The 23,753-nt window shown below is 42.2% G+C and overlaps 2 long non-coding RNA genes across 2 annotated transcripts in view; both read left to right on the forward strand.

Annotated features, from left to right (window-relative positions):
- The first annotated feature begins 3,365 nt into the window (after nt 1–3,365).
- LOC132671217 (uncharacterized) lies at nt 3,366–16,480 on the forward strand. The gene is made up of 4 exons (XR_009607011.3): nt 3,366–4,179; nt 4,405–4,532; nt 16,067–16,254; nt 16,341–16,480. It is a non-coding gene; the product is annotated as an uncharacterized LOC132671217 (long non-coding RNA).
- A 4,487-nt stretch (nt 16,481–20,967) lies between these two features.
- The window catches only part of LOC132671216 (uncharacterized), a 35,657-nt gene continuing 32,871 nt past the window's right edge, over nt 20,968–23,753 (forward strand). The window contains exons 1-2 of the long non-coding RNA XR_009607009.3: nt 20,968–21,552; nt 22,590–22,613. This is a non-coding gene — a long non-coding RNA (uncharacterized LOC132671216). The remainder of the gene's footprint in view (nt 21,553–22,589; nt 22,614–23,753) is intronic.

Here is a 23,753-nt window from a genome sequence, read left to right on the forward strand (position 1 = left end):
AATAATGCTGGAAACAAATTCTGCTTCAAAAATTAAGGGCTTTTTGGTGGTGGTTCTGATTATATTGAGGAGAGTATTCGTTTTTAATGTTTCCTTTGAAATTATGGAATTACTGTGAAAACTAACCATTTGTGTCTGGTGGGTTACATTCTTGTTTCTTTTCTGCAGTGAGTGTAAAAGTTCACTGCTAAAAAGATTAGACCTTGAAAACTGTAACTGTTCTTATATTTTCTATTAGAATATTTTAGGCTACTTGAAATTTTAGTATGTGTAAGTTAAGAACTTTCAAAAATTGTAGCAGAAAATTCTGAAAGAAAATAGTTTCAAACTTAGTTATTTGGAGACGTTTTGCCACTTAGCCTTCTCTTACGATGATAGTCTCAGAGTGTCCTCATCCCTGAGCCTCACTTTCTTTCCCATGTTCACAGTCCTGCCAGACCTCCCTTTTCCCCGTCCATGGCCTTTTGTGATTTTCTATGATCCTAGCACCATTTCAGTGGAATGCAGGTTCACACTCAGGCCAGCCTTTGCCTCTACTATATTACTTTGTCACATTAAAGATAAGGAAGTATTAAAAACACACACACAAACTTAACACTGAAAGTTACTTAGTGTAGCACAAAAGGCAAGAAAAGAAGTGATTTTAAAGGAGATTTGGCTGGGCACCTGGGTGGCTCAGTCTCGGGTAAGCGTCCAACTCTTAACTTCGACTCAGGTCATGATCTCATGGTTCATGAGATTGCCCCATGTCAGGCTCCCCGCTTGTGTTCTCTTAAAATAAATAAGTATTTTTTTAAGCATCTGGAGATTTAGCTATACAGAGGAAAGGATATTTAAAGAGTATTTGGGCAAGTAATGAATATAATTGAGAAGCTCTTTAGTGAATATGCTCTTTTCAGGAATCAAATACTGGTCTTCTGCCAACATAAAAATTAGTAAACAGGAGAAAAATAAGAATAAGTGGAACTAGATAAAACATAAATGAAACTCAGGTACTCAGGGTGCAGTTGACCAAGTTTGTTGTGTAAATTCTTGTTATTTTTCTGTATTGGAGGAATGTATAGATTAGTGGATTGGTAAGGATTTCAGCAATATAAGAGGAAATCAAATCTCTTGCTTTCGAATCTTCTCCAAAGTGAATTGCACAGGCTATTTTTTTTTAAGAGAACGCTTTAAAAAAAAAATTATTTATGAAAGAGAGGGTGGGGGAGGGGCAGAGAGAGAGGGAGACAGAGAATCCCAAGCAGGCTCCGTGCTGCCGGCACAGAGCCCATCATGGGGCTCGAACCTGTGAACTGTGAGACCATGACCTGAGCTGAAATCAAGAATCAGAGGGTTAACTGACTGAGCCACCCACATGCCCCAAATTGCATAGACTTCTTAAAGAAGTTTGAAATCTCATTAAAAAGGCTTTAAGAGTGTGTAATTGTACTTTCTCTATAACTTCTAATGTGATAATTGTGCATTGCAGAACAGAACCATTAATAAAAGAAAGAAGTTTTGAGGTAACTGTTCACTACGGGCTGAAATTAAATGCTAAAAATGTTGAATTTGGTTAGAAGTTCTGCAGCATTCTCTATACACATGAAAAATTGTATTTTCTACAAAAGTTGAGAATTCTAAGAACTTTTACATACAGGTAACTGGGTATATGCCTATATCTTCATGTTTTCCCTCGTTTGATATTGGTAATAATGTATTTTTAGGATTATAAGTGGATGTTTTCTTCACCTATCTGTAGATCCATCTGAGTCAAATTTGTGTTAGATGAGGTTAGATTTGTGCTGAGAGCTTGAAAAAAGTGTGATAACACTTAGTTTACTTTTATCATATTACCTTCATAACTTGCTTTGTAGGCATGGCTCAAATTAGAGCCAGAACCCCGCCCAAAAAAGCACAAATACTTATCATTATTTACGTAGTTATGAGTGAAGCTTCTGTTCACTTATAAATTGCCAGCTCCATTTGGAGAGCAAGTCTTCTTACTCGTGATTAAGTTAACTTTCTTGCATTAAAATCCATATTGATATTTATCTCCAGCTGTCTCTTTGTATTATATTCTCAAAGATTCTTTGTAACAGTTCTGTCCCCTCTCCTTCAAAGAGTCAGAGACCAGGGCACCTGAGTGGCTCCATCAGTGGACAGCATGCAACTCCTGATCTCAGGGTTGTGAGTATGAGCCCATGTTGGGTGTAGAGATTATTTTAAAATAAAATCTTAAAAAAACCCCAAAGAGTCAGAGACAGAAAACCCCTTCTTTTCCTGTCTCATATTTTTCTGATTAGTCTACTTACATACACTAAATGCTCTTCTTTTATTTTGCCAGAGACTTCAGAAATGATTATTCCTAATGGCAAGCTGCTTAGTCACGAAAATTGGTCTCGTTTTAAGCTTGTAAAAATATACTATAGTGATAGAATAAAAGAGCCAGGTTTGACCTTAAAAAAAAAAAAGAAAAGGTGCCTGGATGGCTCAGTCGGTTGAGTCCGACTTCGGCTCAGGTCATGATCTTGTGGTTCGTGGGTTCAAGGCCTGCATTGGGCTCTCAGCTGACAGCTCAGAGCCTGGACCCTGCCTGAGACTCTGTGTCTCCCTCTCTCCCGCCCCTCCCCCCCCCCCCCCTCTCTCTTTCTCTCAAAAATTAAAAAAGAGGTTTGACTTTTGAGGGACTTTGTCTCCTAATTAATTTGGGGGGGCCCCTATAAAAACTGACAGCTTTTGAATTGCCTTCCTGGTCTAGGAATATCCTGAGCCACTTGCAAATTAGTATCTTAATGAAAAGCCCCATGTTGCAACTAGGAAATATTTTTTAAAAACAGGGGACTCATTGGACCAGCAGCACTTCGCAGAGTTCTTAAGCCAGTATCTGATACGGGCCTTGGCTTTACAGGTTTCAGGACTTGCTTTTCTCAGCTCAGCCTATGCTGTGTGTAACATTTTCCAAACTTCTGAGACTAATTTATAAACTAGAATGACAAGTTCTTCAATTTACAGTAAAATGTTCCTGATATGTAAGTAAGAAAATGATGATAAAGGTGTATACTCAGGAGTCAGGAGGCCGGGGTTTGAATCCTGGCCACACTGCTTCCTGGTTGTGTGTCCCTGTTTAGGCAAGTTACTTTACTCTGAGCCAGTTTTCTCAGCTATCAAAGGCAGGTAATAGGACCTCTCTCATGGTTGTGAGGAGTGAATGAATTTGTACATGTACAATGCTGAAACTGCTTAGTACTGAGCAAGTGCTTAGTAAATGATAGCAATTCTTTTAACTTACATTGGGAGTACTTTCTCGTAGCATCTGTACCCACTCAAGACTAAATCATAGAACAGAAAGTTGCTTGGCAAATGTAAAATTAGAAGAGAGAAATGTAAATGTTGTTTAGGAAATCACTTCTGGGTCCTCTAATGGATATCTTCGATTGAGGATACTTCTGTCTACTTGACCAGTGAAGTCATTTTATTAGCCCTGCCTCTGTGTGGTCACAGTGAAAACACGGTCACAGATAGTTACAGTATTTCTCCTAAGGACACATAAGAATGGGAGGTAATAGGGAGATGTGCCTGTTTCGCATCACAGACGTACAAGCTGTAGGATGTGCAACAGAGTTCTTAGTGAAACATGAGATCTCGATCACTGGAGTTGAGATTCTCAGATCCAACTCTTCGTTTGACTCTGTAGTTGTGCTTCTCAAACCACAGCTCATTTTGATGCTGTTCCAGGGAAGCATTTCTAGATCTGCTTTCTCATCATGTATGATAGAGTTGCTTTCGTGCTTGGCAAGCTGCTAAGGAGGAAAGAAACCGTCCTCAAGTGCCTGTGTCTGGCCTGCATTTGAAGGCACAGAACCCATCCAGCAAGATCAGTGCATTCTGTTGCCATAGGAATGTGGGAAAGACTGATAAATAGTGATGCGTCTGATTCTTTGACTCTCCTTCTGGTCTTTGTGCAAATTGCTATTTTTTTTTTTTTTTCTGGTGAAATAAACCATCTTGGTTGTCTTAAGAGTACAAGGAATAGATCTCATTTCAGTTAATTACATCGCAAGTCCGTTTTCCTAGTCCTCTGGATATAGTTTTATAAAACACTCTACTCTTCATAACTATGAACTGTTTGAAGGAGGCGCTTGCCGATTATTTTATCAACTCTGTTGATTTTACTCTGAGAAGTGACATAATACGAGGGTATGCTAGTTGGCTACCAGAATGCATTCCTTTTTCGTAATTTTAATAGAGTATATCTAGGCACCTGGCTGTCTTGCTACAAACTTTTTCAGCTTCTTTGCAGCCAGGTGTAGATCGCATGACTAAAATCTTGTCAGTGGAATGTGAGTGAAGGCTGATTCCAGATCTAGGCCTTCAAATTGTTGGATGTGTGTTTCCCTCAGGAGCGATTTTCCTTCCCAACAGGTCCCAGAGAGCCCATCATTAAAAATCCATACGAGGACAGCACCCCAGAGGACGGTAGAGCCACGATATGGCAGGAAGGACTCTGAGGAGCAGAGCACCCGGCTGCCTGACTGCTAACCGTGAGGCTGGTAAATGAAAAAGAAATAAACTTCAGTGTTCTTTGAGCTACTGTATTTCTCTTGTAGCAGCTTAGGTTTTTACCCCAACAAACATATACATTTCCCATACTTGTCTCCATTACACCTTCTTGGGAATTCACACCTTCTGTACCATGTTACAAGCACAGCTTTATAGGGTGGAGAGAGCTTGTGATCAGATCTAGGTTCAGATAACACATCCACTACTTGGATGTCGCCCTGTGCAAGCTGGTCCTTCTTCATATACATAATGAAGATCATACTGACACATAGATTAAATGCCCTGGCACAAAAGGACTAAAGAGAGTTCCAGATGTATAAGAGGTACACAATAGATGTAAATTTCTATATAATTCCCTTTAACATCACCTAACAGGCCCAGTCCTTATGTATTATACACAAGAAAACTATGCAGCATGTTTTTCTGTGGTTCTTTAAATACCTGTTCTGCAGAAGAAATATTAATATTTTACTTTTGCTAAAGAACGTTTTGAAAGAGGAAATTGTTGGATTGAGTGATAAATGTTGACTTTTTTTTTTTTTTTTTGGCTAATAACATGCCCGGACTTCATGTAAATCTTGGAATTTTTAGGCTGAAAATGTCATTTTAGAATATCTTGCTTAACTCACCTTTTCTGTAAGTCAGAAGTTACTGAGGAGCAGAAAGGTTAAGTAATGCTAACAAAATGACAAGTCACAAACTGTTGCAAAGAGTAGGTTGTAAATTAGTTATTTGGAAATTGGAATTTTCTCACAGAAAATTGTTATTACATTTACAGAGTAGCCACAAAATTCTATTCAATACAGTGTAACTAAAATACCATAGGGGACTTTGGACAGTCAAGAAAAAAAAAGCAGTAAAAAGAAAGGCTAAGGAAATCCAAATATATCAAGTCAGCAATTGAGGCCATTGATAATCTGACCATAACCTACTTTTCTCTCATTATTTTATGTATCTCCATTATTATTCTTACATCTCCAGGTTTTTTTTTTCTCATTATCCCTTTTCTGGTAAAGACACAAAGAAATTAAATTGCATAACCAAAATTGCACAGCTCATTACTACCCATTCAAAAAAAAAAAAAAAAAAAAAAAAAAAAAAGAGCCTGGCTGGCTCAGTCGGTAGAGCACGCAACTCTTGATCTCAGGGTTTTGAGTTTGAGCCCCATGCTGGGTGTGGAGATTGCTTAAAAATAATTTTTTTTTATTTTTTATTTATTTTTTTTTTTAGTGTTTATTCATTTTTGAGAGACAGAGCATGAGCTGGGGAGGAACACAGAGAGAGGGAGACACAGAATCCCAAGCAGGCTTCAGGCATAGAGCCCAACGCAAGGCTGGAACTCAGGGACCGGACTACAAGATCATGACCTGAGCTGAAGTTGGAGGCTTAACCAAATGAGCCACCCAGGTGCCCCAAAAATAAAAAAAAAAAAAATCTTTAAAAAATGTTCATAACTTTACAAATAGTATAGTATACATAGGATTATCTTCATTGAATGACCCATATTGGCCTTAATGAATAGAAACAATTTGGGGACAATAGAATGAAAATCCTGTCAGTCTGGATCGTATAAACCTGCAAATTTTGGCAATCCATGATTTTCTCCTTAACTCAGCCTAGGACATCCATGAGCAGTTTCTAAAAATAGATAAATGATTAGAGATGAGTACAGATGAGAAAACACCCAACAGACACTTGTGATTCCCCTATTTCTTCACCCTACTGTCCCTTCTCCAAATTATTATTAGCATAAGAATCGTAAGTAATCATCCTAAAGAAATGAGGAATGTGGGAATTTGAAAGAAAGCAGCTTAAAAAGTATCCTAGTCAATGAAAATGTGCTGTCAGTCTGCTAAGGTATGAGAAATGTTCTATATTTTTATCTTGGGAGCAGTTACTCAGATGTATACATATGTAAAATTTCATCAAGCTGTATGATCAAGATTTATGTACTGTACTGTATGTTACCTCAATTTAGAAAAGTGTATCCCTCAATTATAAATGTAATTATATAATTACAGCCCTTGTGCACAAAGCATTACTAGCATTATTGAATCATCACAAAGTGCTTATATAAAGTTTTTTTTTAATGTTTATTTTTGAGAGTGCGCATGAATAGGGTAGGGACACAGAGAGAGAGGGAGACAGAGAATCACAAGCAGGCTCTGTGCTGCCAGAGCAGAGCCTGAGGCGGGGCTTGATCTCATGAACTGTGAGATCATGACCTGAGCTGAAATCAAGAATCAGATGCTCAACCAACTGAGCTACCAGGTGCCCCACCCCTACTTTGAACTTTTAAAGATGTTGGTTAGAAAGATCAATATATAAACCACATACAAAGAATTTGTTAATGCTTAAGATGGCCACATTTCGCAATTGAACAGGATGAATTATTTCAGAAAATATGATAAAAACTGACTCCCATACATAAGAAGGTAAATTGTTTTCTATGATCCAAAGAATTGAAATCCATATCAGCTGTAATAAGATTCAACCGTAATAGCAAAAACAATTGGAAACAATTTAAATATCCATCAATATAGGGAAATGGTGAAGCAAGTTATAATACACTCATGCAAAAGAATACCTTCAGCCATTAAAAAGAATAAAGTGCATCTATATGAGCTGGCATAGGAAAATTTCTTACTCATACTGCTTTATGGAAAAGTCAGTTGTGGGGCAGTGTGTACAGTATGATTACAGAAGTAATCTCAGTTACCTGGTGTGTATCCTTCCAAATAGTTACTGTATGTACATATATGCGCATACATATTTGTTTTTACATAAATGGGATTAAAATAGTTATGCAGTTTTTCATTTAAATAACTGAAAGATGTGAAGGCAATGTAAAGATGCATCTAGAATGACATCATATCTGAGAACTTCCGTGTATTCATTTGAGCCAAAACTCAAGGAGTGAAGAGGGTGTGAGCATTGCAGGCAGTAGGAACAGCCAATGCAGAGGCTACAAGGGAAGAAAGAGCCCCGTGTTTTAGAAGAACAGATAGGCTGGGGTGGCTAATGTGTAATGAGTAAGAGGTTCTCAGTTACACAGGGCCTTGTATGTATGACATAGTGTTGAGCTTTCATTGTAACTTAAATGGATAGCCATTAGAGTTTTTCAACCACAACAACAACAAAGCCATACAGTCTGATGTGTGTTTTTATTTTATTTTCCTAAGTTTATTATTTATGTTAGTAATCTCTACACCCAATGTGGGGCTCAGATTCACAACCCCAAGATGAAGAGCCGCATGCTTTTCCAACTGAGCCAGCCAGGCGCCCTTGATGCATGTCTTCAAAGATCACTTGGAATCTTGATCTATCAGCCATCTCACCAGTCCTCCCAGTCATGAGAGCATCCTGTGACAAAGAAGCAAATGTGCTGGCTGACATGCCCGGGAGAGATGGAGCAGGAAAGGGGACATCAGGCCAGAGAACCACACCAGGCCTGCGTTATATACCTTCCAGGGCAGCACTGCCTAGCAGAAATAGAATGTGAGGCATGGATATAATTTAAATTTTTCTAGCAGCCACATTTTAAAGAAACAATGTTAATAACATATTTCATTTAACCCAGTATTCCAAATTTTTATCACCTTAGCGTGTAATCAACCAAAAAATTATTAAGACTGTTTAGGGTTGTGTTGTTTTTTTTTTTTTAATTTTATACTAAATCTTCAAAATCTGGAGTGTATTTTATACTTAAAACACATGTCAGTTCAAACTAGCCACATTTCCAGAGCTCAGTAGCCATGTGGTTGAGTGGCTACTGCAGTGGCTATTACAAGTCTAGGGCTTTACCTTTCTTCTTCAGGAATTTAGCCTGAACTCATATCCCCATCTGATTTCAACACATCTCATAAAAAATCCCACTTTGCTCAGGCTGGCTGTGTTTTCATTTAAGGGTAAATATAAAATGCGTATAATAAATCCTAATTTCCTCTCCTTTTTTTGAAGATAAAAAGGTGTGGGGCTCGCTGACTATGGAGGAGGGCAAGAGGGAGACCAGTTATGGTAGAACCAATGAGATTGGCTCTTCATCTGAACTAGGCAGAAATGGAGAGCTGCAACTTGACTTGATCTGCTTGCTGGAGGAAGACACAATGATGGACTGAATGAGAGAAGGGAAGGGAGGAATCAAGAGTGACTTCTAGGTTTTTAGCCAGAGCAAATGGATGGTGCCATTTATTGAAATGGAAAAGACTCGAGGGAGGAGCAGTTATGGAAAGTGTGTGGAGGTAGGAATTGAGAATGTATTTTGAGTGTAGGCGACACAACCGGACTTCAAGACTTACTATAAAGCTATAGTAAAGAGGACTGTGTGGTACTGGTGAAAGAATAGACCGATCAATGAAACAGAATAGAAAGCCCAGAAATAGACCCACCTACATATAGTCCACTGATCTTTGACAAAGGAACAAAGACAATACAATGGAGCAAAGGTAATCTCTTTAACAAATGGTGCTGGAACAAGTGGACATCCACATGCAAAAAAAAAAATATATATATATATATAGACATAGACCTTACACCTTTCACAAAAAAGTAACTTGAAATGGATCACAAACCTGAATGTAAAATACAAAACTAAAAACTAAACCTCCTAGGAAATAACATATGAGGAAATCTAGATGATCTTGGATATGGTGATAACTTCTTTAATTCCAAAGACACAATCTATGAAAGAAAGGATTGATGAGCTGTACTGCATTAAAATTAAAAACGTCTGCAAGACACTGTAAAGAGAATGAGAAGACAAGCAACAGACTGGGAGAAAATATTTGCAAAAGACCTATCTGATAAAGAATTTAACCAAAATAGGGATGCCTGGCTGGCTCAATTGGCTACAGCATGCAATTTGTAATCTCAGGGTTGTGAGTTCAAGTCCCATGTTGGGTGTGGAGCCTACTTAAAAAAATTTTTTTAGGGGCGCCTGGGTGGCGCAGTCGGTTAAGCGTCCGACTTCAGCCAGGTCACGATCTCACGGTCCGTGAGTTCGAGCCCCGCATCAGGCTCTGGGCTGATGGCTCAGAGCCTGGAGCCTGTTTCCGATTCTGTGTCTCCCTCTCTCTCTGTCCCTCCCCCGTTCATGCTCTGTCTCTCTCTGTCCCAAAAATAAATAAACGTTGAAAAAAAAAATTTAAAAAAAAAAAAATTTTTTTTAACCAAAATATACAAAGTATTCTTAAGACTCAATAAGAAAACAAACCAATTTAAAAATGTTTTAAATGTAGGCTCAAGATGCCCTTTAAACACACGTGGTAGATATCCTGTTGGCCACTAGCTACATGTGTCTGAAGTTCAGAAGAAAGTTTCAGGCAGCAGATACATAAATTTAGAATCATTACTCTGTGGGTGGTATTCAAAACCTGAGAACTGAAGTAGATCACTTAGGCTAGAGAGAGAGTATAGGAAGAGAAGAGGAAAGGATCCATGAATGAGCCTGGAACAAAGGTCAAGGAAAGGAGTGGAGATCAGCCAAACAGACTGAAAGAAGCAGCTAACGATATCAGAACAAACCAAGGAGAGTATGGTCAGAGGAGCCAGGGGAAGGCAGAGTTTCAAAAAGAAAGCAAATGCTGCTGAGCGGTTGAAAAAAGATGTGTGTAAAGGTGAGCTGGTTGATGAGTTCTGTTTCACTTGAAAGTAAGTTTGGATGACTCTTGTGAAAAGTTTTGCCATAATTGAGACAATAGAAATGGGATCGAAGGTAGAGGGAGATGTTCAGGCAAAAGAGGTGGTTGGGGGTTGGTGGATTGGTTGGTGGGTTGGTGGGTTCGTTGGTTGGTTCGTTGGATTTTTTTAGCAGTGGGAAGGAGGAGGGTTTGAGGCTGGAGGCAAAGAGGGAAAGGAAGGGACAGAAGTGTGGTCCTTGAGAGGTGGTAGGGTGACGGGGTTCGATCTGGCACATGGGTGGAGGACCCGGTCTTTGGTAGATGCAGAAATGCTTCTTCCACTGGGATAGAAGAAAAGACAGGGAAGACATGGGGCCTCTGTACCTTATTTCTCAGTGAAAAGCCACAGCAGAGGGGCTGTGGAGGGGGCAGTTTGAAGGGAAAGAGAGCTTTCACACAGCTCTCTTCAACTTGCCCTTTGCTTTTGTGGGGGTTTTTTCCTTTTTTTTTTAAACCAGGTTTCGCGGGCTAGCACAGAATCCTAGAAGCGCCACTGATTAAACCTTTACTTAGGCTGTGGGGACATGGTTTGTGGGGAGGTCGAGGAGCACTTGGGGTGCAGGCCAGCAGCCATCAGGTACTTCAGAAGCGTCCTAGTATGTTGTCAGTGTGGACACTGCACAGCCTGCCCGCTGAGTGTCAGTCCCTGGGGAACCTGCGCCTTCTGGCCCCTTGGCTCCTGCTTCTTGCCTTGTTCCAGCGCTTCAGGTAATCTCTCATGAGGCTTGGCATTTTGTCTATTTTTGTGGTAAGATTCCTTGGTTCTTGCCCTCGTGATGCAGGGCTCAGAGCCCGATGTGGGGCTCCATTCCACAAACCGGGAAATCATGACCTGAACCAAAATCAGGAGTCAGACGCTTAATTAACTGAGCCACCCAGGCACCCCATATCATTTCTTTTTTACTTGAAAATAGATTTAATGAAGGGCCATATTAGGTTTGGTCAAGTTTTTTAAGTAAGGAGCTTATCCCATAGCTTAACGGAAATGATGCCACATATGATACCTGGTTTTACTGAGGTCCTTACCCAACTTAAACCATATAATAAATGAAAGATATATTTCCTTTAAAAAACTTCTTTTTCTTAATGTTTTTTATTTTTTGAGAGATCACAAGCAGGGGAGGGGCAGAGAGAGAGGGGAACAGAGGATCTGAAGCAGGCTCTGTGCTGATAGCAATGAGCCCGATGTCGGGCCTGAACTCGTGAACCGAGGTCATGACCTGAGCCGAAGTTGGACGCTCAATGGACTAAGCCAGCCAGGTGCCCCTAAATTTCGTTTTTTTATGCATCCTTTGAATAGGAATGACCAGCTGAGCTATAGGGGACTGATGCCCCACCTTTCACCTGCTAAAGCCTCCAAATATCACAAACACTGCTGATTGCTTTTTGCTTGCTAACAAAATCTCAATTTTGCTCCATAGTAAGTGTGCCCATCTCTAGGAGATGAATCATTATTAGCCCAAATTCATCCTGTAATCTCTCTTCTACTGTGCAGGTGACCCAACTCTGGCCTCCGAAATGTAAAGAAGCCTGAGGACAGGGCTTGACACAGCTGGAAGAAGAGTGGATTTTTCCTCCCCTAAAAGAGGGAGAACGGAAGAGATTACCCCGCTCTTTTCCCTCCTGTTGTGAGGACTTGAGATGAATTCCAGGGCTATCTGGATAGCATTCCTTTTAGATTTGAAAATAATAGATTTAGTAAAGAACTGTATTCGGAGTAGTGGAAAAGGAAGGTCAAAAAGATGGGCATGGGCGCCTCGGTGGCTCAGTCAGTTAACATCCTACTTCGGCTCAGGACATGATCTCACTGTTCGTGGGTTGGAGCCCTGCATTGGGCTCTGGGCTGAGAATGCAAAGCCTGCTTAAGATTCTTTCTCTCTCTTCCTGTCTCTCTGTGCCCCCCACCCCCTCCAACACTCATACTTTCTCTCTCTCTCTCAAAATAAATAAACCTAAAAAAAAATAAAAGTGGACCAAGAAACATCACTAACTGGTGCTGATCCAAACCTGGATCAGCCTGCCTCCAGACGTCGTGTTTTGTGCAAGAATGAAATGCTCTCATTGTTTAAGACACTTTGGTTTGAGTATTCTGTCACTTGCAGCTAAAAGCCTCCAGATACACATGACTTCACAAAATTTGCCATGCTCAAGAGCATTTATCACTAACACTCTTTACCCTGACTCAACAAAAGCAATTCCCCACCTTACACTTGGCTGGTAAACCATGGTTCCTTTATAGCTTGTTAACTTTAGCTAAAGCTCCAAGGGTATTATAAAACCAAAGTGTTTTTAATTTTTCTGGTTTTCCAGCATAATTTGGCTAAGTATAATAGTATAACTAAAATGATTTTTCATTAACTAATCTCTAGAAAAATGTCAGTATTCCCAAAGAGCCATTTTAGAGTTGTCTTCAAAATGTTTTTCAACCTTTCTGGTTCAGAATTTGAGTTCTTAATTGGGGTCTGCCTTTGGGAATTATTAGAAACTGACTATAAACAGGCTCTACTATTGCCTGAGGCAATCACATTATTTTTTTACAATTGCTATAAAAGCTCACCTACATTATTAAAACTCCAAATATTCTTCATTCTTTATGGCTTGGCATTTCATAATCTTATTTGTCCAGAACTTCAGTGCTTTATCCATTTTTATTGCTCAAGGCTTAAATTTGTTCTTTATTTAATATTATTGAGGTTTTTCTCCTTTCTAACCCACTCCCATCTTTACACCTTATGTCCCTAAAAATGCATGAATATGACCAAACCTCATTTCAGGGACCACTGGGTCAAACACTGTCATATATAGAATTAACTATCAAATGTACACCTTCAGTTTACCAGAATTTCTGTTTTTCATATCTTTGTCTGAGAGTTCATACACAGGTGTTTTGGTTAAAGCCAGCTCCAAGAAATCCCTGACATTTTATAACAAGCAAAAACACTCATAAGCTAAATTTGCTCAGAGCCTAAATTAAGTCATGCAACCAGCCTAAATGGAATAAGTACAATTTTCTCTTCATTCTGAGTTTCAGTTTTTAAGTTGACCAAGGATGTTTTAGTTCTTAGCAATAGATAGATATAAGTGTATTTGCTAACTAAATGAATTGGGGTTAGCGGAGTAGAAAGAGTAACAAAACAACACTGACCAAGTAGGACATCAATATTCCAGTAAATTCACTCAGTGCAGAATTTGAAAGCTGATACATATTTCTGCAAGTGGTTTATGGAACTTCTCAAATTCCACGTATGGCCCTGATCACATCAAGCAAGATGAATAGTTTATCGGCTGTATCACTGTAGGAAAAACTAGTCGTATAAACTTATTCGTTAAATTCAACAAGCATGTGGGGCGCCTGGGTGACTTACTCATTTGAGCATCTGACTCTTGGTTTTGGCTCAGGTTTTGAGCATCTGACTCTTTGGTTTTGGCTCTTGGTCGTGGGATCAATCCCCATGTCAGGCTCTGTGCTGGGTGTGGAGCCTGCTTGAGATTCTCTTTCTTTCTCCTGCTGCCCTTCTCCCCCCAACTCCCCCCTCTCATTTTCTCTAAAATAAAATAAAATAAAATAAAATAAAATAAAATAAAATAAAATAAATTCAACGAGCATATATGAGCCCAGGCCTGTGCCAATCAGTAAGGATTATTACCCTCTTAAAACCTAGGCCTTTTGGAGGAAGGTCTCAGAGTTGCCTCGGTTGTACCCACAGGCTTTTAATTTTGGAGATGACACAACGAGGCTAATGCCATTGAAGGAAGATTGTTATTACTTACATTTCCTGAGAGAAGGGAGCACATTGTGCCACAAAGGCCACGTGGGGTAGCACCAGTTTTGGTCAGGAGGCAGAAGCAGTGAGGGGAAAACATGGGCCAGAACCTTTATTGTTTCCCACAGGAAGGCAAGGCAAGGCAGAGAAAACAGGTTAATATTGGCTAGTTTGAGTCAGCAGGCTCTGGGCTATAGAGGTGGTCTCTTGTTATATGCTACCTGGCCCTGGGTTATTAGGGCAGAGGAATATTGGCTTGGTATGTGAGTGCAATAAAAGAGGTGGTGGGGAGTACGGACTCATGACCGATTGGAGGATTTGTAATATTATCAGGTGCCCACAAAAGCTGGCTCACGGAGGTAGATGTAAACAGCTCTGGCCATTAGTGTGACCCTGTAACCAATGGATGCCAAGTAGACAAATATAGAATCTAAGAAAACGCAGAACAAGAATCCACGTGACCAGGGAGTCTCAGCGCAAACCAGTCCTCTTACATAAAAACACAGCTTGGAAATTATACTGTGTACCAATAAGCATTTCAACCGTATAGCTATTCCAGGTTTTTATTACAAAAATGTGTAATAAAGAATTTGGCCTTGCCCAAAAACAGGTCTGGCCTTCACCCTCAGCTTCTTGAATTAATCTGTGTCATCCCGGATACGACTGTCTTTGTTTAGGGATAGGATGGCCACCCTGGATCTTAGAGTAAGGACCGGCCCCTCCAGAAAGATCAGTTATAATTTAGTGTGTGGCTTTGGATCCTGTAGTATCAATCTGTAAACTTCAACCATGGGGGCAATCAATCAGTGATGCCTACATAATGAAAACCCGTTAAGATCTCTGGATACTGATGCTCGTGTGAGCTTCCACGGTTGGCAGTTCTCCGTGTGCATTGTCACACATCAGTGCCAGGAGGGTAATGCATCTTTAAGCCACAGGAGAGGACAATGAAAGTCTCATGTCTGGAACCCTCCCAGATTCTGTCCTATGTGTCTCTTCCTTTGGCTGGCTTTCATCTGCCTCCTTTCCCGTGTAAGAAACCAAAACCATGAATAGAATAGCCGCAATGGGTTCTGTGAGCCCTTACAGTGGATTATCGAAACTGAGTGCTCCATAGCAGTTGGTGTCAGAAGTGAAGGCAGTCTTGAAAACTGTGACCTCAACCTGTGCAGTTTGTCTAACTCCAGGCAAAATCTCTACACATGTGTACTAGGCAAGTAAGTAAGTAAATAAGTAAACACATACATACATACACAAAGTTGAAAAATAAAGAAGATATTAAATAAAAAATGGACACTTCTCCTGAGGATCCCACAGTTAACTCTTTCTGGATTATCTTTCTAGATATTTCCTGCATAAATGTAAGCGTATATACACACTTTATTATTTCTTTATCATAAATGAGATTGTGCTCGACAACCTGTTCTAAAATTGCCTGTTATCCCTTCTATTGCATAAGTGGCCTTTGTGTCAGCACAGGTGGACCTCCCCCTGCAATCTGGATGGCAGGATGGTGTCCGTATGGCATGGTTGTACCATGATAGGAAGAGAATGGAGTCTCAGGGTTCTTACGAGATCACGTGACTGCACATAGTAGCACTCTTAGAACAGTGCTGATCCCAAAACAAGCAAGCACTCCCTGCCTTTGTTATCACTTGTGATTTAGCCACTCTCGATTGTGTACATTGCTATTTCCATTTTTTTTAATGATTTCCAACAAGGCTGCAATGGATATCCTCCAATTGTACTTATACCCAGGGATGGAATTACTGTGTCAAAGGGTATGTGCATTTAACATCTTGCTAGATGTTGTCCAATTGCCTCTGAAATTGTGCCAATTTGCATTCCCATCCCTATCCTGTGATTTGACTTACTCCCCTTTCCTCTCATTTACTGAGTATTATCAAACTTTTTCATCTTTGCCAACCTGATAGGGTTTTAGAAATTGCATCTCCTTGTAGCTTGCCTTTCTTTAATTATTGTGAGGCTGAGTACCTTTTTTACATATTTGTTCATTTACTTTATAGTACTTTTTCTTCCAGCTCCTTAATTCGCGTGCTTTAATTTTCTATTTGATTTAAGCAAACTCCCTATGTCATTTGAAGCTAGTATCTTGAAGGAGAATTAGGCAAAAGAAAAAGATACCAGGATGCTTTTCCAGCCAGTGTTTCCATATCATCATGACTTCCATGATGGCTCTCAACGTCCTTTTAAGAAAGAAAACAAGAACAAAAAGCAAAGCAAAATGAAAAACAATAGACTGGAAAGAGGTACTAATTTTCTCTGGTTGATTGAAGGGCTGTTGTTTGTTTGTTTATTCCTTTTGACTAAATAGAAATCATTCCCTTTATTTCAGCTTATATCCATTTTTCCAGGATGGAAACCAACCCACCAAGAACTGGATCTTTTTATTCTGCAATTTAAACCAACTAATAAATAAATGTTCTGTTATGTCTCACACAATGTAAGTGGTAGGAGACAACAAACTGGTAACAACTTTTGTGTGTCTTGGTAAGTTTTTTTTTGTACTTTTTATAAGGTGCAAAATTCACAATTTTATGAGTTACTTTACTAAAAACAGGTTGACTCTTATTGTCCTAAAGTCTTGATTTTCAGGGGCACCTGGGTAGCTCAGTCAGTTAAGCGTCTGACTTTGGCTCAGGTCATGATCTCACAGTTCGTGAATTTGAGTGCTACGTTGGGCTCTGTGCTGACAGCTCAGAACCTGGAGCCTGCTTTGGATTCTGTGTCTCCTTCTCTCTCTGCCCCTCCCCCACTTGCGCTCTCTCTCTCTCTCTCTCAAAACTGAATAAATGTTAAAAAAAAAAAAATTAAGAAAAAAAGAGATAGTCTTGATTTTCAAGTGACATTCACATTTTGCAAAGAATGCTTGTGTAAACTTTTCAGAAACTGATTTCTCCAAAAAGGAGAGATGCCTCCCCCACCGACCTGGCCACCAAAATGTGGCCCTGCCTTTCTTCAAATCTCCTTTTCTTCCAAAACCGACCTCTTGAAAGCTTCCCTGATGGGTTCCTTGTTTTTCAACTGCATAACCTCTTCCCTCCCCTCTCCTATTTCTCATACCAGGTAATAGTCAGTATCTGATTATACATATACTGGCTGACTCCACAAATTTGTGTATGTCCACATGCATCTTTCCTCCCCTGGTAAAAGTTGTAGAGCTCCTCTTGATTAGGTGTTCTACTAGTTATAAATATCTGCATCACACAATACATCCAAGCTCAGCAGCATACAGCAACAATAAGCACTCATTATCTCGCACAGCTTCTGTGGGTCAGAGACCCAGGAGCTGCTCAGCTGGGCTGCAGGCATCCAGATAAAGGCTTACTGGACCCAGAGGATCTGCTTCCAGGATAGAGCACTCCCACGGCTGGCAAACTGTGGCCAGATAGTGTCTAACCACGTGGACTCGTTTGCAGGGCTGCTAGAAAGTCTTCATGCTGCTCGCTCTGGCTCCCCCAGAGCCAGCAACCCAAGGGGCAAGGCAAAAACCGCAGTGTCTTTTGTGATCTAGCCTCTGAAGAAGTCCCACACTCATTTCCCAGGTTTCCTATTTGTTACTGTAGGGGTGGAAAATGTTTCCCTTCTTCCCTTCTAGGTTCTTGGGCTGGTCTGATAATTGATATAAGATGGATTAACAGAAGAAAAACAAATTTCAAACAAACGGGAGTCCCGTAATTATATGAGACCCAAAGGTCAGCCAGGTGTTTGGAGCTTATAGAACATCCAGAGCCAAGGGAAGGGGTCGGAGTCTGGAGATACCAAGCAGAAGACGGCCATTCACAGGAAGGCACAGGAGAAGTTTGGAAAACAAAGCTGTCCTTTTATGTAGATAAGTTTCTAGGATAAGAAGGTGTCTCTCGTAATAGCTGTCTCCCTGAAACAGGCCCCTTTTCCAGTATAAATTTAGGCAGTTGAAGCGGGGGGCGGTGGGGGGGGGAGGTAAAGAGGTTTTCCTGAATCTGCCGAGTTTTGGTTGCCTTTAGCTCAAAGTAATCCTTTTGCCAAAGACACATATTTTAGGATGGCAAAATTTGCTCCCCTTCATTACATAGATCAATCCTCCCCAAGGGCATGAATACGAGGGCGCAGGAATCATTTGTGGCCATCCTGGAGGCTGGCTACCATTGGGATCCAGCCTTTTATTCATTCTTTATGTTATGCCTGCTACATCACAGATCTTGGCAGAGATATAATCACTTGAACTCAATGCTGTAGGAATACCATAATGAACAGGAAACTGGTTCCTTTAATTAAAACTGATGACACATGTGTAAAAGGACAAGTCTTAGATCAGCCCACCTGGGAAACATCTCCAAGGCAGAGATGTGCCTGTAGGAGGTTGACTGTGGACAGCCCTCTGGACCAAGCTCTGTGGAGAGTGGAGGCCGACTGGGGTCAGGGAGCAACAAGGACCTCAGCAAAATATCCGAGGCAGCTCTACCGCTGGAATGGCCCCTCAGAGTATTTACACCACAGAAATTGGCAAATGCTATGAGTCAGGGCTTTTAATCCCTGATTTGATCCCTCAGCTGGTCATTGATCATTTACCAGCGCACAAGTGACCTATTGCATCCCATTCTCTGAGATCCAGAATGTATTATTTTTAGCATTTTAAGATCTCTAAGAAGTCCAACAATAAGGAAATGTGTTTAATTTTGTGAATAAGCATCCCCCAAAGATATGATGTGGATATAAATCTTAGTCCACAGACTCAAGTGTATCAGAAGGTATGTAATTTCCGGAAATTGCCTCACCAGCCTCCCACCCCCCGGGGTTGTGCCCCAGCTCCAGGAGCCAGGAGGGTGCTGACTCACTGATCCATCCAGGCACCATTCAGATGCCCCAAATCCCAGCCCGGGTCCAAGGTCTGGGCTGGCCCTCCTGTGATACTCAGGGTATGGGAAGCCTTGTCCTTGGGAGGGACACACTCTCTCGCAGCTCCTCTGTCCACAGCACTTCCTGTTGCCTCTCAGTCCTGTTCCACCCATTGTGCCCGGTTCTGGAAAGCTTCTGAGTGCAAACTCTGGTCTAGGTGACTTTGCTGACCTTTGCTACCTCCCTGGGCTCTGCCCAGCCACCTCCCTGAACTCTGCTGAACACACACGGACACGAGCCCCCTCCTTTCCCTCCCCTTCTCTTCCAGATTCCCCCTTCCCGTGATGCCTCCTCCTTCTTTCCCCTCCTACTCCTCACCCCTCCTCGCCGTCCTCTTTTCCTTCCCCCTCCTCTCTCTCCTGCTCTCCTCCCTCCGGCTCAAGAACTTTCCAGGCTGGGGTAAATCCCACTCTATTCATCCAGACTTTGCTGGAGAATCAGCTGAATTCTCCTAAGGATTTAGGTTTTGAATAACAAAAGCCAGAAAGCCCGGTTGTTTTGTTTTCTATTCTAACAGAAGCCTCCCCTAGGGCAGCGAGAACCGGACCCCCTTTCAGCTTAGATGGGGAAGGAGAGTATGTAATTGGAAGAGACGGAGTAAAGGAGCTCGTATCTAAAACTACCTTTCCCTCCGTCACACCTGTTGTCACTTCGGAAGAGTTTTGTGGGGCACAGTTCAGGGAAACTCTGCAGGTGCCATCCCACGTGGCCTACAGAGAACACGCCGGGGGCCGAGGAGGTGCCGCAGCAAGGCTCAGGGCCCCCAGTGCGCGACTGACAGCGGGGGAGCGCTTTCCTCCGCGCACCGGCAGCCCTTCTGGAGTGGGCGCAGAAGGGGAGGGCGGAACGGACGGAATCCCGGTTGACCCCAAGTTACCGGAGTCCTAGGGGCTGCTGAGGGCGAGCGGGGTGGGGATGGGGGGCGGGGGGGGGGGGAGGTTGCTGTTCTTGACGGCTTCTTGAAAACCTTGGAAGAGTGTATCTTCACGGTTGCCCTTGTGTTTCCACAGGCACTGATTTCTGGCACGTTTGAAAAGGATCCTGACTCCCACTGTGATAGTATAGGGTTCTGAAAGCATCTTAAAATCCTTTGGAAAATTAATATATTGATCGAGAAATGACAAAATGTGAAAACTCCACCAGACTAAAAGAAATTCAAACCCGGTTAAATGGGCATGATTTAATAGCAGGCTATTTTTAAATTGTTTATTTCACACAGTGTTTATATTGGTGGCAACTATGATAACAAATCCCAGGGCCTTGATAAGATCAACAAATTACCAAGTGCTAATTGTTTCTGGCAGGTGTAAGTGAGGAGATAAATAGCATATAAATTAAACTGCTGTGTGTGAGGGTGCCATTCCGGGACTCACGACTTTTCTGCACTCTGCAGCTAAGTAATTCCTCTTATCCCATAATTAGACACTTGTACCTTTAAAAACTGCACTCATTAATGCATATATTATCCTTCCACTGCCAGAGTTAGAAGAAAACAGATAAGGGGCAGTAGTCTAATAAATTGAATATCAATGACATTGCATCCCTTTGTCACCTTTGAAATGCAGGCCATCTGTCTTGGGTCACGTTTGGTCATCTACATAGTTGTTCCATGTGCTCAAGGGTGGCTGTCATCACAGCTGGGCCTGCGTGGCCTGGCCCCTTTCAAGATCTTGCCTCAGATCTGCTTTTTTTTTTTTTTTTAAGTTTATTTATTTATTTTGAGAGAGACAGAGACAGCACGAGTGGGGGCGGGGCAGAGAGCCAGGGAGAGAGGGAGAATCCCAAGCAGGCTCCGTGCTGTCAGCACAGAGCCCCAAGTGGGGCTCAAACCCATGAACCATGAGATCATGACCTGAGCTGAAACCAAGAGTCGGACACTCAACCAACCGAGCCACGCAGGCGCCCCTCTCAGATTCACTTCTCAGTGTTGTTATGCCACCACATTTATTCAATGACAGCCGAAGTGTCTTAACTTTATCATAAATGCCAGTTGTCCCCTTCCCGGCTTCCCATCTCAAGTGAGAATCATAAGGGTCGAATGTTACTACCACATTATTTTACTAGAAATGCAGACATACAGCGCAATGCAATGTGACAGGTTGTTTTCTTTCCTTTTTTCTTCAGCCTCTGTACATCTGCTTAAGAGTGTTATCTGGATAATGTTATTTTTCATTCTGCTTTAGTCATGGTATGTCAAATGCGTTTGAAATTCTAAGGACAAAAATGCATCCATTCGTTGTTAATTTCATCCATGTATCTGTCCATCTGCTCATCCATTTATCCATCCATACGTTTACTTCATCATTTTTTCTTTGCATTTCTTTACAAAACTCTTTTGGTTCAGATCCTGTGCAGGGTGCTAAATAAAAGACACATTTTTTTCTGCTGAGCTCAGAGGGAGAGGCCAGAGTTGTAAATACTGATTACAGCATAAAGCTGTGGGGAGGCCCCACCCAGAGTGGGCTTGGGCAAGAAGATTCCAGTGAGGAGATGAGAAAGCCAAGAGGAGCAGCAAAGAGCAACAGCTTGTAAGCCCTTGGGTTGGGCTATCCTCAGAAGCACGTAAGTGCCCTGTGTCTGGGGTACCCAGTGTCCAGAAGTAGCCTGTGAAATGAGGCACAGCACCTGGCCAAGCTTATCCCATTTTTCCCTCCCGGCAGCCCTGTGATGTAAGTACATTTCTAGCTGCTCTATGGTGGGGATCAAGAGGGATGGAGGAAGAAATCCGTGCCACCCCTGCCTACCGTGACCTTGGGAAAGGAACTTAACTTCTCTGGGTCTCAGTTCTTCATATGTTAAATAGAGATCAGAACAGTTTCTCTCTCTCAGGCTTGTGAGGATGAAATGAATTTGTAGGTAGCAAATAGCAGCTATCATGACTGATCCCACTGATTAATGTTGGTGAGTATAATTAAGTGACCAAACCACCCAGCCGAAAGGGGCCGAGTCAGACTGGAGTCAAACTAAGACTGCTTCCTTCCCCGGGGTACTATGTCCCCTGGGACCACACAGGATGGCACCGAATCAAGACCGGGTGCAACCAGGAAAGGCTTCCTGCACAAGGTGGCATCTGGGCTGAGTTTGGTAGAAGGGGAGGGAGTTTGCCAGGGAAAGAGGTGGGGAAAGGGGATGGAACAGACTGTGTGAGGCCTGGAGGCCTGAGTAAGTCTGGCATGTTGAGGGCACTGAGATAAGGCTGGGGGGTGGTGGGGAGAGTGGGGCCAGAGCACAGGTGAAGACCACCCGGGGTGTTTGGACCAGATCTTGAAGGCCTTGCAGATTCTTTGTTTTCTGTTTAGCGCCCATATGCTTCTATGAGGAGGTAGGAAAAAGTGAAAGAGGAACTTAAAAGTACAGGTCACCTGTACTCACAATTTACTTACTGTTTCTCTTGAAATGACTTGCTCTTTTTACATAAATTTGTTTTCAAAAGAAACTTTATATCGTAACTGTAAATGGTAAGCCCACGATAAGCCCCCAGTGCCAGATGTGTTCCAGAATTCACATTTTTTTTTTCTGATTTCAAAAGGTGATATAGTGCATATATGCAACATCACTTAACATCCCCAGAGGGCCAAAGAATGAATGAATATTTCTGCAGAGAAATGTATGAATATTTACACCAAGCAGCATAAAGACTATTTATAGATTGCCTCAAATCAGCTTTGGCTCCAAACTTACAAAAAAACCTTTCATTTTTTTTCAGAGCTTTTTGGAATTCAGAACGTGGGTGAGTAGTATCACTTGCTGGAAATAAAAGGTAACAGAAAAGATATTCATTGCAAACGAAGCAATGTGATTAGCGTCCAGCTCACCCTCCCTGCTGTGGCTGCAGAAGGGCTCTTGTTGAAAGGGAGAGTCACAGGGAGGTGTTGACGGCCTCCCCTGGCAACGTTAACAGTGGGAGAACTGGGAGCAGGGAGTCCAGGAGCTCCGTGTGATATTCTTGCAACTTCTCTGGAAATCTAAAACGATTCTAAGTTAAAAGTTTATAAAATGAGCCAACAAACAAGGTGACTAACACCAAACCGGACTTTTTTCCTTGACACTGAGAAATGAGAGTAAAAAGCAAACTCACTGTTCTCATGTAGGCACCCCATCTTCTAATGCCTCCCCGTCATCCTGCCTGAAGTCATCCCAGGGCAGCTCTGGGCCTTGGGAGATCTTGGCTGGGTCTGGGCTGGGTCAGACCAAGGGCCTTGGGCTTTTTCTGTAGACGATGAGGTTTGATTAGAGGTGTGTAAGTGGGTTTGGGGGTGCCTTCATCCTGGTGCAGAGATGAGCAGTTTGGCAGGAGTAGAAGAAGTCGGGCAGGGGGAAGGAAATGTTGGTGGTCATGAAGGGACAGATGTAGGACGGATATGGGAGGGTGGGAGGGCTCAAAGTCCCCACTGGAGGTGCTGGGGCAGGGCCGGGGTATGTAGGAGGTGTGTTAGAGGTCTGGCTGGGGCAGGATGCTGACTTTGAGGGGGCCTAAGTCACCTTAGGGAAAATGTCCTTCATGGGGCCAGAAGCCAGAGCTCAGAGCCAGAGACACAGATCATAAAGGGGCCCTGGAGCTGGAAGATCTCTCCAGGAGAGAGAAAAGAACCCTCTGTTGCCCCAGCCCCTCAGGTCCCCACCCCCACCGGCTCGGTGATTTAAACTGTGGAGGAGAGGGAGGAGACCAGGCTTCCTACAAATTGGGAAACAGGCAGGGAGCCCCTCATTCTGGGTGGAAAAGGAAGCTTCGTTCCTGGTTGTTAACCGTGAGGCCAAGGGGCGTTGAAATCTAATTCACAAAGGACGGAGACCCTCCCCTACAGGGCCTGATTCCCGATTCCCAGGACTGCCTAAAGGGGAGCTGTTGTATCAAAGGCAAAGGAACCAG

Source organism: Panthera onca, chromosome C1 (genome assembly GCF_046562875.1).
Source record: "Panthera onca isolate mPanOnc1 chromosome C1, mPanOnc1 haplotype 2, whole genome shotgun sequence".
In the NCBI taxonomy this organism is placed as follows: domain Eukaryota; kingdom Metazoa; phylum Chordata; class Mammalia; order Carnivora; family Felidae; genus Panthera; species Panthera onca.